Source organism: Stegodyphus dumicola, chromosome 10 (genome assembly GCF_044657685.1).
Source record: "Stegodyphus dumicola isolate Sdum_Otavi_A_Nest chromosome 10, ASM4465768v1".
Lineage (NCBI taxonomy): Eukaryota > Metazoa > Arthropoda > Arachnida > Araneae > Eresidae > Stegodyphus > Stegodyphus dumicola.
Window position 1 is genome coordinate 121,139,009 of NC_140777.1, and position 17,887 is coordinate 121,156,895.

At 35.0% G+C, this 17,887-nt stretch overlaps 1 protein-coding gene across 1 annotated transcript in view; it reads right to left on the minus strand.

Annotated features, from left to right (window-relative positions):
• Positions 1-15,109, minus strand: part of LOC118200502 (uncharacterized) — a 203,638-nt gene extending 188,529 nt beyond the window's left edge. Inside the window, exon 1 of the mRNA XM_035372459.2 lies at positions 14,975-15,109. The gene's annotated coding sequence lies outside the window, so the exon portion shown is untranslated. The remainder of the gene's footprint in view (positions 1-14,974) is intronic.
• Between the last annotated feature and the right edge of the window lie 2,778 nt (positions 15,110-17,887).

Genomic DNA, 17,887 nt, shown 5'->3' on the forward strand with positions numbered 1-17,887 from the left:
TTGGGGTTGTAAGCTTATCAGGTTCAATGTTCCGCCTTACTTTCTTTGGGAACATGCAAAGACCCTGACTCGGAACAGGGAACTTACTAAAGCTATGTTCAATAAATGTGGGAAGTAGACAAGATACACAGGAAGGGTATACGAAACCCTTTATTTTTCACTCTTTACAATAATTTCCGTACTTCGGAATACAGAGACCAACTACTTGTGGTCTGAACGTAAGAATATAAAAATATTTAACTAAACTCTAACTTAACTTTGGAATAATAAACAAGGGCCTACGTGGAAGATTGGCCGTATATTAACAGGAAGCTGTATGTAGTAGAGAACTGTTAATACTACAATACGTTTAAAATTATCACAAGGATTAAACCTCTGGCCTGGAAGGCAACCAGCAACCGAGTAAAACTGCTAAGGTAAGCGGCCTGCTTCGACTAACTCCTTCCTCTCTCTCGCTTGGCAAAAAGCCACAACTTAAGTACTTGGCGTTCGCCAGACAAATTTGCATAAATAAGTTAAAGCTTTTAATTCTGGCCGGAAGTAGAAAATAAGAAGTGATAGTAAAGATTTAAAATAAAAATAAACGTTAGTAAAACTTGAGATCCTTACATACTTCCCGCCAGAGTTAATTAGTTTGAAACTGAGGTCTAAAACGACCTTGTTGAAAACTTTTAGCTCTAGAATCTAACGCGAGGCCAATCTTTTACAAACATTTCTTACTAGAAACTAGAAATTTAAAAAGAAATTGTTTTTACAATATCAGCTCCATGGACAACCAATTTTTCATGTGTACTGCATCTAAACAGGAGCTTTTATTCAAATCTGGTTCCTTCCAGAGATCTGGAAGGAAAACTAGTTTAATGAAATGTTACACAATGAAATGGCAAGTAACATGAATATTTATATTTCTCTTAACATTCTTATTTCATTCATGACTTTATTTTAATTATCTCTCCCCGTGCTCTCTAACATGTGTTGTAAAAGAAAACACCAAACACGAATGTGTTTATGTATACGTGTTCAAGATTGCCGCCTACAATCAAAACACTAACGTGTTAAAATTCAACATAACAAGACCTCGTAACACACCCTATCTTCAACTCTAAACCCTGAGGTACTATTCTGAAAGTGGCTAACTCTGAAGTGTAGCGTCAGAGAGCCTAACTACATTCATTCAACCTTTAACACATATTCACAATACTTTTCTCTTTTTTTTTCAGTCACACGAATAAGTTTAAAATTTTTGGCATTACTTTCACTTTTACCATATCACAGTATTTCTTAACATTTAAAATAACAGTTCACATTGTATATAAGGACATATTAACATGCCGTTAATTTTACGCAATTTAAAACATTCATTAGTAGTACATTGTTAACTTCTATTCTTTTCCAAGCAAGTGCCAATTCTTCTACATTGAAATACTACATTTCAAAAGTCTTTCAGACTAAAACTTCTTTCTTGCCAGAATCTTTTAAATAAAATTTATACAATAACTTTTACAATATTCAAGTATTTACACATTCCTATTATACATCAACTTTAATTTTACTCGCGAGTAATTGAAAAACATAATACCAAAATCGGTAACAAATCATTTCTCGCCTTTTTGGCGTAAAGGTAGACCTCACATGAGGTAAAACTTCTTGAAATCTGCCACTTGCAGTAAGAATGAAAGATTAACTTAAGTTTGCAAAGTAACATAAAATTTTACTTATCTTTGTGATATTCGGACATTCTTTTCTCAGCCCAGTCCTGGAAGGTAGCGAAGACTCTAGTTTGATTTATCCTCCTTCTTGTGCGGGCTCGCCCTTCAGTGCCTTCCTCTAGAAGCTTTCTTTTTCCTCCAGTTCGGTCACCCGTGAATACCTTCTTTTTCGCCTCTGCCTGTGGTCTTGGCCGTTTGATGGCAGCTGGTCTTGGCGGAACCGGGACACTTCTCTCTCGTTCCTGCTTGGACCTCGTTGCTGGCCGTTCAAATTTTCCTTGTATCTTTTCCTCCGCCGCTGGTGGTCCTTCCGCAGTTCGGCGACATTTGCTGCGGAGAGTCCTGTCCGATGAGTAGATCTTCCGTTTGGGAGCCGGGTTATAGTTGCCGTTATTTCTCCTGGCTCTCTTTGCATTCGTCGTACTTCTCCCTTCTTCATTCTGGGGGTGGTCGTGAGCTCTCTTTTCTGGACGGTGGAACGGCTTCTTTTTCTTGTTACCTTCAATTTTCCAGCGTGTAACTTTCTTTTCAATTGCTCTTGCCTCCTAATGGCTTGCCCTTGTACTTGTCGTTGTTCCACCTCTGGAGCTTGTGCCTGCCGTGCCGGATCCTGCAAAAGATCTTTAAATATTTGCATTTTATTACGATCATAATATGGTTTGATTTGATCAATGTTCGCGGAGCATGTTTCACCATTCCTGGCTTTTAACACCACTACAGCCTGAGTTATTTTTTCTATGACATATGGTCCTTCAAATCGTGGAAAAAATTTGGCGGTTTTATCTTCTGGTGCTGAAGAAAGTGAATGCTTAATTCTTAATACTTCATCTCCTACTTTACAAGCTACTCCCCGTCGTTTCAAATCATAATAAAGCTTTTGTTTTCTCTGTGCTACTTCAGTGTTCTTTTTTGCTTCTTTAATTAATTTTTCTATATCACCCATTTTAAATTCTGGGGCTCTTTGTTGCACATAAAATAATTTATCTAACGGCGTTATAATCTTTCTGCCTAAAAATAACTCAGCAGGAGTTTTGCCCGTTGTATCACGTTTTGCGGTCCTAAGGGCGAAAGCAAATTCATTGACATAGTTATCCCAGCTTTTATGAAAATTTTTAACATAATTACGGATAATTTTCACTATATTTCTATTGACCCGTTCCACTATATTTGATTGCGGCCGATACGGGACCATTTTTAAATGACGTATGCCCAGTTTTTGGCATATGTCTTCAAATATATTACTTACAAATTGAGGACCATTATCCGATATAACTTTTAGGGGCGCCCGTATTTTAAAATATATTTATTTAAAATAGAATCAGTAACTAATTTCGCGGAGGCTCGTTTTAAGGGAACAATTTCGGTCCACTTACTAAAATGATCAACCATAACAAGGAGATAGCGACTTTTATTTAACTGACATTTTCGGAAAGGGCCCAATAAATCGATGCCAATTATTTCATTTGGAAATTCGGATTTAATACTATTTAGAAACCCGGCCGGGCGGAAATTAATATAATTAACTGCTTGACATGTTGGGCAGGACTGGACATACGCCCTTGTTAACTTTTGCAGTTCAGGAAAGTAGACTGCCTCGCGTACGCGTTGGATAGTTTTTCGAATACCAGCATGAGAAGCTAAAGGGCTGTCATGGAGCTCCTGCAGGATATTTAAGCTAAGACTAGCTGGGATAACAGGTCGAAATTCGATGTTGGAATTTGTAGTTTTTGTATAAAATAATAGACCATCTATTAGTTCGTAATGGGCGGCCCTATTTCTTATCGCCGCAATATCTTGGTGGGTAAAATTTTCAGGATCCTTTAAATACTCATAAATGCTTCCAAACTCAGGATCCTTACCTAGTTCGGTTATTACAGTTTCTCGGGAATATATTGTACATGCTGTGAGCATTGCCACCTTTACAGTATTACCTTCTTCATCTATTTTAATTCTGGATAGGGCATCTGCTACGATATTTTCCTTTCCGGGGGTATGCTTGATTACCAGATTATATTCTTGTAGCTTGAGTGCCCATCTTATTAACCTTGGGGATAAGTTTTTCCCTGAGTACAATCTTGTTACCGCCGCATGATCAGAATACACTGTTATTGGCGCCTTTCCAAAATAGACTCGGAACTTTTGCACTGCTAACAGAACTGCAAGTGCCTCTCTCTCTCAGTCGCGGAATAATTTCTTTGTGTTTGATTTAAAATTCGACTAAAAAATGCCACGGGCTGCTGCTTTTGCGAAAGTACCGCTCCTACCGCATAATCCGAAGCATCCGCTGAAATTTCTAAATTCTCATCCTTTTCAGGAAATTTTAACACAGGGGCTTGCGTTAATGCTTGTTTTAATTTTTCGAAAGCACTATTGGCTTCGGCCGTCCACGAGAATCTTGACTTTTTCCTTTTTAATTTTAACAATGGTTCAGCAATAGCTGCAAAATCTTTTATAAAGGACCTATAATATGAACAAAGTTCTAGAAAAGAAGAGAGCTTCTTCGCCGTGTTTGGCGACGGGTACTTTTGCACAGCAATTATTTTTGATTCGTCTGTCTCGATTCCTTTCTGAGATATTTTCTAACCTAAATATTTTAATTCAGGGGCTGCAAATTTGCACTTTTCGACCGGCCTCATTTAATAAAGAAAATACCTGTCTTTAATCCTGTACATGTTGGTCGAGATTATCACTAGTAATAATGATATCGTCTAAATAGATAAATGTGGACTTTCCAACACAATGTCCATACATCGCTGAAATGTTGCCGGTGCCCCTGAAAAGTCAAACGGCATACGCAGAAATGTATAAGTGCCAGACTTGGTTATAAAAGCAGTCTTAGGCACGTCCTCAGGTCTAACCTCTATTTGAAAATAACCAGTCGTTAAGTCTAAAGTCGTCATATATTTGGTAGACGTTATGTTCCTTAGAATTTCTTCAATAATAGGTAACGGATATACCGGATATTTAGTTATGGAGTTTAATTGACGGTAGTCAATCGCGAATCGCCTCCTTTTTGGATGTGTCAATGGATAGTCATTATTTTTCTTACATAAAACCACCGGGCTAACATAACTACTTGAGATGGGCGTTATGATCTTTTTACATAGCATATCGCTGATGTGCCATTCTATAATTTTTTCTTTATTCTTATCATACCGGTATGCTTTGTGGCGAACTGGCATTGAATCTCCGGTGTCAATACTATGGTTAGTAACTTGAGTAAATCCTGGAATATCACTAAATAACGAAGCAAATTCACTTACCACTTGTCGGATTCTTTGTTGCTCTTCATTAGGCAGGTGGTCAAGGTTTAACATCGGCGGCTCCGATTTTTCTTCTCGAACTGGTTTCATCGTCAGCTTAAGGGACGCTTCATTAAAATCCAGCGTTGCTTGTGCCTCTGAAAGAAAATCTATTCCTAAGATAATATGTGCTTGCAGATTCTTTACTATAAAAACATAACCTTTACTTGTTCGTCCTTGATACGGACGTATAGCGGTAATTTACCTATGCACTTACATCTTTCTCCTTGCGCAGCTAACACTGTCGTATTATCCGAATTATATATGCGATATTTACGAAAATACTTCCTGAAAAAATCTTCTGCCACACAGGAACACTGCGCGCCTGTATCCAGGAGTGCGGTGGCTGGGATGTTATTCACCAACACTTCAATCTTCGGAAGAGTCAAATTTTTCACCATTACTGTATTTAACTTGAAGAGGGGTTTTCTTCGCCTTCGGATTTCCGCACCCTTCCGTCAGCAGAAATCCGTTTTAATTTAAATCATTTTTCATTTCCATGCTTTCCTTCTTTTTCCACTGGCCTTGAGACTTTTTCCTGGATTGCTATTGAACTGTCGACATTCACCGGCTCTTTTTGGCTGCTCGGGTTTCCTTGGCCACTGATTCGCTTTGCTTCCGTAGCTGTGTGCTTGACTTTGCTGTGGTCTTGGCGCACCAAATTGGTTTCGTTGTTGATATTGGCGTCTTCTTTCAATGTCCGCCGTTCTTCTACTTTCAAACTAGATTGCTAGCTCAAATAACTTTTCCAGTGTAGTCGGATTCCTTAATTCAATAAAGTCTTGTACTTGGGGAAGTAACCTCGGCAAAATCACTTGAATTATCTCAGGATCCGGACGGTTTCCATACAAGAGTTTGAAGACGTGAATTTTTCTTAAAATAAAAGTGGAAAGATTTTCGATTCTTTGCTGATATATGCTGAAAAGTTCCGTTTCTAATTTCGCATGATCTCTTACGAGGGAAGGCTTTTACTAGGGCAGTCTTGAAATTTTCGTAGGTATAGGTGGGACTTGCTGCTTGACCCAAGAGACTTCTGCCTATACATTTGAACCAATTAAGCGCTTGGCCCCTCAAAGCGCTGGTAGCTAAGGTAACTTTCTGAAACTCGTGCACGGGGTAGAGCATGAAGTGGTCATCTAGTTTTTCCAAAAAACTGGTAACCGGTGAGTTTCCATTAAATGTTGCTTCTGCTTTCACCGAAGCGCGCATGGTCTGGACGATGTAACCAAATCCTTCCAGGGCGGCAGCTGGCATTTCTGGATTCTGAGCCGCTTCTGCAGGCAGCACAGGTTCTTCTTGAAACTCGGCCATGGTTATTCTTCTTCGTTGGGCGCCACTATCAGGTTCAATGTTCCGCCTTACTTTCTTTGGGAACATGCAAAGACCCTGACTCGGAACAGGGAGCTTACTAAAGCTGTTTTCAATAAATGTGGGAAGTAGACAAGATACACAGGAAGGGTATATGAAACCCTTTATTTTTCACTCTTTACAATAATTTCCGTACTTCGGAATACAGAGACCAACTACTTGTGGTCTGAACGTAAGAATATAAAAATATTTAACTAAACTCTAACTTTACTTTGGAATAATAAACAAGGGCCTACGTGGAAGATTGGCCGTATATTAACAGGAAGCCGTATGTAGTACAGAGAACTGTTAACACTACAATACGTTTAAAATTATCACGAGGATTAAACCTCTGGTCTGGAAGGCAACCAGCAACCGAGTAAAACTGCTAAGGTAAGCGGCCTGCTTCGACTAACTCCTTCCTCTCTCTCGCTTGGCAAAAAGCCACAACTTAAGTACTTGGCGTTCGCCAGACAAATTTGCATAAATAAGTTAAAAAGTGATAGTAAAGATTTAAAATAAAAATAAACGTTAGTAAAATCTAAGATCCTTACAAGCTATAGATGACATAGGTCCAGTCCTTGGCGGTGTAAGAAATAAATAATATTTTTGATGTTTTGGAAAACTTTGCGGTGCTTAATAATGAATCTTCTAAATTCTATTCCAGTGTCGGCGGGATGGCGAAAGTGATGGGCTGACGTTAGCGGACACTGAAACATGTAATGTTTAGGATCTCCGCATTCCCCGAATATGCATCTATCCGACGTAGCCATATTGCAATCATAAAAATACTTGGGGAAGGGACCGTGACCCGAGATGTACTGGGGGAGGAAGTAGGTTGAAATTGTGGTATTTTCATCAGCCTTGGGTAGTAGTTCGAATGTGCGTCGTCCTCGTGGTCCTTCTCAAACAGATGCTGATTAAGGTATGAGCACTCTTATTTCATGATCCGTTGGACAATCGGTGCTGAGTATGGAGTGACGGTGCCAAGCAACCATTACAGTAAGGGCATATCCCATATTAAGGAACATCTGCTTGTTGTTCTTCCTTTTGTACAGACAATCATGTGTAAGGATACTATGAGTTCAATAAAGCCTTTTCTTGTTTGACTCTATATTGTATGCATTGTATTCATTTTTGAGCAACCATGCTTTCGTCATCGTTTAAATACAAAATGCTGTCTCTCATTTCTGAATTTCATGTCTCTCAGATGATTTTTTGTAGAGTTATGGCAAAAAGAACATTATTGATGATGCTCCATGTACAGACACAAATAGCATTTCTTAACTTAATAGTATTTGTATGTTTTGCAGCTACCACGCAGTTTAAAAAGAGAAACCAGAGTTTAGAGCAGGGGTTCTCAACCGTTAGTACGCAAGAGAAAAATAGGTGGTACGCAAAGAAGCAAAGTATTTTTAACTGTTAAATTCAAAAAATAAAACTCCAACATCATGACTGAGGTTTTTCTCTAACACTCTTAAATTTATGCGATCTGAGCTTTGTTCAAGAGTGGTGGTACTAAAGGTTTTCAATTTTTGTTTAGATGGTACGAGTTAGTTGAAAGGTTGAGAACCGCTGGTTTAGAGTTTACCAAACGTGTTTAGATCGTCCTTCCTTGTTTGTTTTTGATAAAGTCCTTTGCCTCTTTTGCATATATGTATTCATACATACATATTTATTTAATTAATATAATTTTATCAATCAATTATATTAAAAATATAGATTTAATTGATATTTTTTTCGTTTTCTTTCTTTTTTGGCCAAACTTCAGCAATACGAATAATAAATAATACCACATTTTAATCTTTTTTCAATAAAATTACATATCCATGTAGTTCGATTAAGGAGGCGAAACTCCCCGATTGTAGGTATGATAAAAACACCATAAATTCAAACTTTGTCGCTTTTTTAATTATATAAATTTTAAGCAGTGTATTTTCAGAACTGTGCAATATGCATTTATTTTTTTTATTTCTTTATTATTAAGTACTTCTTCAGACCAATAAGAGAAATATACAAATTTTCCCGAAACATGTTTTAATCTGTCAAAATAACTTTAAAAATTTGGTGTCCGGTTTTTAAACACAAAAATCATAAAATTTGCTTTTACGATTTAATGCATTTAAGGAATAAAACTTTAGTTTACTTAAGTAATGGGAATAATATAAATACGAAGAAGTGAAAAAATATAAGTGCTTTACAAGTAAATGAAATTGGTATAATGCTTAAAAAATATTGTGGTTTTTTCTAGTTCCGTTTTCCGAAATGTTTCATTTAATTTCCCTTTGCTCAACAAACACCAATACGACTGTCTTTCTTTATGTCTTTCGTGTTCACGACGTCTGTTCATGTACGATTAAATCTCCATAACCAGAACATAACATAATAACAAGAACGAGTAATTCTAAATTAAAATTTAATCTTTAAAAAAATAAATTTATACAAAATGAAATTTAGAATTGTACACAGCCCCTTAAAGAATAAATGATGACTACTAAATACGGACAATAAGGACTTTATGTAGTCCTATTATACACGCATCATCACCACTACATTTTATATAAAAATTAGTCATGTTGCAACAATAAAATTAAAAAAAAAATTTTTATTATTATATATATTTTTTAAAGCAATCCAGCACTCAAAAAAGCATGCGACTTGAGTATATACAAGTATAAATATATACTAGTATACATCTCAATCAACATGCTAATTAAGCCTTACATGAATATGAAGAGAACGCATATCGAAGTATAAAAGGCGGCTAACTCCATGAAGTTATAAACTTATATGCAACATTTTGTTCTTTTTGTTTTGTTATATGCAACATTTTGTGGATGCAATAATGAACATTGTAATAGAGTTTTTATGGTTGGGAAAAAGAGAAAGAGGAGCCTTTTTTTCCTCCCTGTGAAGTGTAAGATGAAGAAAATGTTTAACCTTGAGGTAAAGAAAATCAGACCAATTAGTATATTGTTTACAGTGGTGTACATGGATACACTGAATTCTACATTTTCCTCATAACACACCTCTCGTTGATTTAGCTAATTCACAGTATATCTTTGTTTATTATTATCAACTGAAAAACTAAAACTACAGTTAATTATAGATAAAAAAACTAAAAATATTTTTTAATTATTAAAACATGTAGAGACATTAGGAATTTTTTGGAAGCAGCCAAGATGAAAAATTAGCAACCGCCTTCGCCGGGAATCGAACCACGGACCTCTGAAATACCGGCTCAGTGTGCTGACCACTACACCATGAAGGCACGCTAGGAAGGCGGGAGAAATACCTTATATACTCCCCGTTTTAAAGGGTGACTGGGGTTTTCACGTGACCCAATCGTCAAATCCTGGGTGAGGAGAATCATCATCCAACATCCTTTTAGTTGGGGAGCTACTGTAGAGACATTAAGTTTATTTCGGAACCAGGGGTCATAAAAAATTAGCAAACGTCTTCGCCGGGAATCGAACCACGGACCTCTGGAATACCGCCCAGCGTGCAGAACGACTACATCACGAAGGCACGATAGGAAGGCGGGACAAATACTTTATAAACAAAAGGATACTTTTCATTTAAAACATCAACTACGGAAGTCAACATGCCTTCTTTCAAGATACCTTTCTCCTATAGTTTAATGTGTAGAAGCACTAAATACTTTCATTTTATTGAAAAAATATTCTTTCTGGTTACTTTAATTAAAAAATAATCGTGCACGAAGCGAACCCGATTTTAAAACTTAGCTATGATTGAATTCAAAATCATATGTTTCTAATTATGAGTTAAGAAAATTTCAAATGATACATAAAAATGTAGCATTTTCTTATTCCAAACAATTTGTCATTTAAATACAAGAAAACTGTACTTGAAACAGTTGTACTTGTTTCAGTCAGTGAAAATAAAAGTCAATGTAAAATATCCGGTTTTTATCCTTCAAAACTATATAAGGAAAATTTGATTAAGATTTATGTCATTAAATTTGATCTCTAACTACAAATTTACAAGAAAAATTAGTCGCTTCAAAGTTGCTAGGCAAAGAATTCAGAGGACAAATTTGAAATAAAATTAAATAACACTTTTAAGGTGCTAATAAGAAAAGTCTAAATCTAAAAGTAAATGTAAGCAATCCTATTTAAAGTGACCACACAAAATTTCATATCTTTTTAATCTTGTGTGGATGTGGTGAATCTGCGTTATGATTAAAACCTATGTTTAATGTTCTCAAAGCACTATGCATCTTAGAGAGATAGTCACCAAGAAGTTTCACTGCAAGTATACATTATTTCTAAAAAAAAAAAAAAAAAAAAAATATGAAACAGTCCCGGAGAATGTACTCCACAATGGAATCCCACCCCTTAAGCAGATAGCCGTAATGTGCTTTGGCTTACTCTAATAAATCCAAACTCTACTGAAATATTATATACTAACTTTCGTTATAACCAACAAATCGACATTCAAGTAACTGACTGCACGCTGTGCCACTATAAGATTATCAGATTAACAAAAGTGAAGAAATATTAATCTTATGATTAATTTAGCAATTTTTTTATAGATAAGGTTGTGCAGGTTACTTACCTTCCGTTTTAAAATCTTTTTTAGATTATACTTTTCATAAATATTCTTTCTGGTTACTTTAATTAAAAAATAATCAAGCACGAAGCGAACCCGGATTTTAAAATTTAGTTATGATTGAAATTCAAAATCATATGTTTCTAAAACATTTAAAATGGTACATAAAAATGTTGCATTTTCTTATTCCAAACAATTTGTCATTTAAATACAAGAAAATTGTACTTGAAGCGTTTCGTTCAGTGAAAACAAAAGGTCAATGTAAAATATGTGCAGTTTTTATCCTTGAAAACTATGTAAGAGAAATTGATATATTATTAGTGTAAAAAAAAATCACCATTAAAAACCATAAAAATGATTTATTAATGACCTTGTGGAGACATTAGGTATTTTTGGAAGCGGGCAGGATGAAAAATGAGCAAACGCCTTCGCCGGGATTTGAACCACGGACGTCTGGAGTACGCGCCCGGCATGCAGACCCACTACACCACGAACATTGAGAAGGGGGGAGAAATACCTTATATACTCCCCCTTTTAAAGGGCGACTGGGGTTTTAGGGGGCCCTATCGCCAAATCCTGTGTGTGGATAATCATCATCCATCGCCCTTTTAGTTCGTCCGCCACTGTAGAGACATTAGATTATTTCGAACTAGGAGAGAGGAAAAATGAACAATGCCTTCGCCGGGAATCCAACCACGGACCACTGGAATACGCGCTCAGCCTGCAGGTCACTACACCACGAAGGCACGGTAAGAAGGCGGGAGATATGCCTTATAACCTTTGTTAGTTAACTACGTCGGTTTAAATTCTGTCAAGTGCAATAAGTTAAATTAGCTTTCTATGCTTAAGTTTACTTCTTACTTTTTCAGCAAAAATTTATTTGTTAATAAAAATATGAAAGTAAAAATTATCCTTTTTTCCATCTTGCGCTCACAATCATTATGGGAATATCATTTAAAGTATTAAAGCCAGAGAAAGAATGTCTGCGATGTTATCGTCATACGATGATTTGTAAATACTTTATTTTTTACCACAAAGAATTCAGAGGACAAATTTTGAAATAAAATTAAATAACACTTTTAAGGTGCTAATAAGAAAAGTCTAAATCTAAAAGTATATGTAAGCAATCCTATTTAAAGTGACCACACAAAATTTCATATCTTTTAATCTTGTGTGGATGTGGTGAATCTGCGTTATGATTAAAACCTATGTTTAATGTTCTCAAAAGCACTATGCATCTTAGAGAGATAGTCACCAAGAAGTTTCACTGCAAGTATACATTATTTCTAAAAAAAAAAAAAAAAAAAAAATATGAAACAGTCCCGGAGAATGTACTCCACAATGGAATCCCACCCCTTAAGCAGATAGCCGTAATGTGCTTTGGCTTACTCTAATAAATCCAACTCTACTGAAATATTATATACTAACTTTCGTTATAACCAACAAATCGACATTCAAGTAACTGACTGCACGCTGTGCCACTATAAGATTATCAGATTAACAAAAGTGAAGAAATATTAATCTTATGATTAATTTAGCAATTTTTTATAGATAAGGTTGTGCAGTTACTTACCTTCCGTTTTAAAATCTTTTTTAGATTATACTTTTCATAAATATTCTTTCTGGTTACTTTAATTAAAAAATAATCAAGCACGAAGCGAACCCGGATTTTAAAATTTAGTTATGATTGAAATTCAAAATCATATGTTTCTAAAACATTTAAAATGGTACATAAAAATGTTGCATTTTCTTATTCCAAACAATTTGTCATTTAAATACAAGAAAATTGTACTTGAAGCGTTTCGTTCAGTGAAAACAAAAGTCAATGTAAAATATGTGCAGTTTTTATCCTTGAAAACTATGTAAGAGAAATTTGATATATTATTAGTTAAAAAAAATCACCATTAAAAACCATAAAAATGATTTATTAATGACCTTGTGGAGACATTAGGTATTTTTGGAAGCGGGCAGGATGAAAAATGAGCAAACGCCTTCGCCGGGATTTGAACCACGGACGTCTGGAGTACGCGCCCGGCATGCAGACCACTACACCACGAACATTGAGAAGGGGGGAGAAATACCTTATATACTCCCCCTTTTAAAGGGCGACTGGGGTTTTAGGGGGCCCTATCGCCAAATCCTGTGTGTGGATAATCATCATCCATCGCCCTTTTAGTTCGTCCGCCACTGTAGAGACATTAGATTATTTCGAACTAGGAGAGAGGAAAAATGAACAATGCCTTCGCCGGGAATCCAACCACGGACCACTGGAATACGCGCTCAGCCTGCAGGTCACTACACCACGAAGGCACGGTAAGAAGGCGGGAGATATGCCTTATAACCTTTGTTAGTTAACTACGTCGGTTTAAAATTCTATCAAGTGCAATAAGTTAAATTAGCTTTCTATGCTTAAGTTTACTTCTTACTTTTTCAGCAAAAATTTATTTGTTAATAAAAATATGAAAGTAAAAATTATCCTTTTTTCCATCTTGCGCTCACAAATCATTATGGGAATATCCATTTAAAGTTATTAAAGCCAGAGAAAAGAATGTCTGCGATGTTATCGTCATACGATGATTTGTAAATACTTTATTTTTTACCACGACACTTTCGACGACGATGTTATTAAACTGTGAAGTTTTTGAACCGCTTTATTTTCGACGACAATATTTTGTACCACGATGTTATGTAGCACGACGTTTCTGCCTTGCGTTGTTTTCTCCGCGACGTTTTCGTCCGCATGCTTTTGCCGCGATGTTAACGGCGGACACCGAAGAATCATCATCCACCACCATTTTTTTAGTTCGGGCGCCATTGTAAAGACATTAGGTATTTTAAAGCAGGAGAGATGAAAAATGAGAAATGCAATCGCTGGGAATCGGAAAATGTTCTCATCTTAAAGTATTATTTATTAACCAACGGACTTTTCGAATACGCGTCGAGCGTGTTGACTAACTATTACACCACGAAGGAATGCTAAGAAGGCGGGAGAAATACCTTATAATTTAATAAACTCATTATAGAGTCAAAAATCATAAAAGATTCGTTAACGTAAGAAACAGCACTTGAAGCTTTAAGCTAATGGAATTGAAATTTCAATAGCCAGTCGTGTTAAGAACAAATTATATCTGTTGAAAATTCTTAATATGAAGGAAAACTAAACTGCTAAATTTCAAATTAAATTTAATATTCTAAGTTTGCAAAAATTTTATACTAAAAATTCAACAAAAATTCAAAATATTTATTGCGTGAAAGGTTTAAAAGCTGAAAAATAACGAAAATTCACATGATCGGAATAATTTTTAGGCACTCATCTCATTGAATTCCTGTAGTGTACTAAGCATATTTTAGGCTTCGTTTTAGTTAACGGAACAGTACAGCACGACGCTTAATATGATCACGTTTGTCCATGGCTATATTGATAACATTAACGAATGTTTGCATTAAACAATTAAAAAATATTATTCAAAATAACATTGAAATTTAGTCTAATGTAATTATAACTATAAACATATAAATACTTATTTTCAGAGTATTTGAGTAGGGAAAATGGGTTATTAAGAGTTTATTACCTGAATTATTACATAAAAGCTGATTTACGAACTAAAATTCATTTATTTGATCTCTTTTAAGAGACTGGCATTTTGAAACATTTCTTTGTTATTTCTTCTAAGACATGGTTCCAACACGTGACTATTGCCTAAAATAAATATCAAGATTCGTGGCGACTTAATTCTCTACTCAATAACACGTCTCGGTCATTTGAGAATTTCTGTACTATATTTTGGCTTTATTCAGATTTTATATTTTATTTGACAGTATTATCTCCATTTAAATAATTCCTTCTATAACATTTTGATAAGGTTAATCGACCAACTGATCGTAATAATCGAATCGATTTCCCTGTTTTTGTATACGAACGAGGGGGTCTTCGGCAGCTCGATAACAATATCTGAGCGATAGTATTAACTACGTTCACATTAAGCGGTGACTATTATAAATAATTTTTAGAAGTTTCTAAATAAATTAATAATATTCACATACCTTACTTGCAAAGATGTGGTATCTTACGAAAATGTTTAAATAACCCTTATTTAGAATATGCGTTAGATTATGAGAATTGCAAGATAACTACACGAACACCAAAGAATGCATGCGACATAGACACCTGTCTCGCTGATGCAGATTGGCAATGTGCCTGCCTTATATCGTTTTCAGTCAGTCTCTTTATTGCTTACTCAATTTTGAATATTATGTAGATTATGCTCTTTTGAGAATAATTAATATAATAAATTAAATGGTTAGTCATAATGGTTAATGTATGCAATGCCATTATAAAATGACTCTTTGTTTACTACCTATCACTGCACTTTATTTATTTAATATGTATTATATTATTTTAGGACATTAACAGGAACCATTGTAACATTTGCGTGCAGAATTCCCATTTGTTTCGAGAAATAATCAATTTCTGTTAGAGACGCGTTAATTATGTATTTAATTATTAAAAGAGGCGCAAATGGATGAAAACTACTATATTGCGCCTCAAAAATGTGTTTGTCTTCGACCTTATTAATATTTGTCATTAGTACAATTAATTGTAAGTTTCATCATCTTGGAAATCATGCAATACCTTTCTTAAAAATGCATTTTTAAGCAATCAGAGGAGAAATAAATTTAATTGCTAAACGAAATACTATTTTGTTAAAGCTGGTTTGGGGTAATAATATTATGAAAATAATTATTTGCGAAGACAGTGAATCAAATCCATTTTCCAAATAATCTCCATTTCTATTAAAATGTTCTCGTCTTAATGCATTATTTATTGAACAATGGATGCATATCAAAATTACTAGTTAGATACTTTAAACAGGAGTTGTTAACATGAACTTTCATGCTCACACTGAAATATATGCTTCCTTAGAACGAAGTTATAGATCTTTTGAGTTACGTCATGTCCTCGCATATCCCCTTTTATTAACCAGTAGTTTTATATCGTTTGAAAATCGATAGGAGAAATTATGCGAGTAATTTAATTTCCGAAGAATGCGGTTATGGTAAGAACATAACAAATGACAAATGAAAGGGAGTCATGAATAAACTACTGGTAATATTGGTATGAATTTTGTATTTAAATAGCTAATTTTAGTAGAATTAGTAGAATTATAATTAAAATTGTTTTATTTCACCTACAATGCAACGCTTGATTAATTTTAAGAGAAAGCTACGCCAAAAAAGTAAAAATATAAGAGCACGTGCACTTAACATCGAAGAAATTGATATTTCTTTTATTTGTACTGAAGTTGAATAAATGCAATTGCCTGCTGTATTAGCTGTAACCGTAATTCCATCCTCTTGATGGTTTCCAGAAATCTCGAAAAGCAAGGAAATTTCTAGAACTTTCTCGCGACCGCTTGAAAGCTTTAAAAAGATGGAGAGAGACATCTCAGCTCAGTTGTTTAGTTAGCTGATGTTGTTATTGTTTAGAGTTCAGAGAGAGATCGGATTATCTTTCTCTTTGAGTTGCGTTGTATTTTAACGTTTTTAGTAATTTAAAGTATAGATACTGATTATATTGCCTCATAGTGTGACATTGTACGAATATTGATACGAATATTTCTGAGAAAAAAATCTAGCTTTCTGTTATATTTCTTGTGATAAGATAAAATTTTATTAACCTTTTATCGGACTTGTGCATTCAATTTATTACGAAACCGTACGCACGCAACAATATGTTAAGTACCACGATGATATTTATTTAAAAGAAACCTATATTCCAATAGGAATACATAGTAATATTAATATTATAGTCGATACCTGACGGTAACTGAACCGGAAATTTCGCTCTTATTACCTAGTAAAGCTCCAAGAGCACCTCACATAAATGAATCTTGACTGCTATTCCCAAGAGGGGGATCGAAGGAAGGAAAGAGAATGGAGCCAGCAAAAGACTTCAAAAATTGAACTCATCAGCAGTAGATAAGGCTGCAATGAGATGGAACGTAAATAATAGAGGTAATATATAAGTGCAGCCCACGTGCAGTGGCCTCTGTCCAACATTTCGGACTTAGTTACATGTTCGGAGAAATTTAGACTTAGTGAAGAGTACGTCTGGATAGAGGTGAATAAAGAAAATTCTGTTTTTTTTTTTTTTTTTTTTTCCCCACACTGTCTCATTATAACGACGAAATAATAGGGAACGACTGAGAAAGAAGAAAGATAAGAACGAAGGAAGTTTGAAGTCGAAGACAACAAAAATGCAGAGAACTGGAAAGTTACGTTGAACAAAATTGATGGAGAATTAGAGACTAAGATTTGTCGAGCAATGTTCAGTTCTGTCAGTATATAACAGGGGTGGCCAAAGTGCGGCTCGCGAGCCTGATATGGCTCTCGCAGGCAATTTGTGCGGCTCGTGCATATAAAATATATGTATGAACTATGGTAAACTAAAAGTATTCAGTGTACAAAAAGAAGTAATTAATTAGTTTAAACTCTTTTTACAAAGTTATCAGGGATTTCTTTCTATTTAAAACCTCCTCCACTATTTCTATAATGATGTAAATGTGAACTTGTGGCTTTTAAAAAATCTATAGGCGGCTCTCAAACATTCCTGAATTCAAACATGCGGCTCTTACTGACATGAAGTTTGGCCAACCCTGGTATATAATGTTATGAAGATTCATTGTATATTGAGAAATAGGAACTTTCACGGTGAAGATTCTGACGACAATCTTGTATGCAGGCAGTCATTCAAAGTTATTTATCAATGCAATAATAAATTATTAAGTTTCATGTGATTTTTGCTTTTCGGAAATATAAAAATCTCATGTATGTGTCTTAATTTTAAATGATTCAATTTCAAACAAGAAGTCAGTCTTTTCAAACGCCTTACAGATGGCAACTTTACCAAATTACTTGAAAGCACAGCTAGAATCTGAATTAATTGCGCAGTTGTTC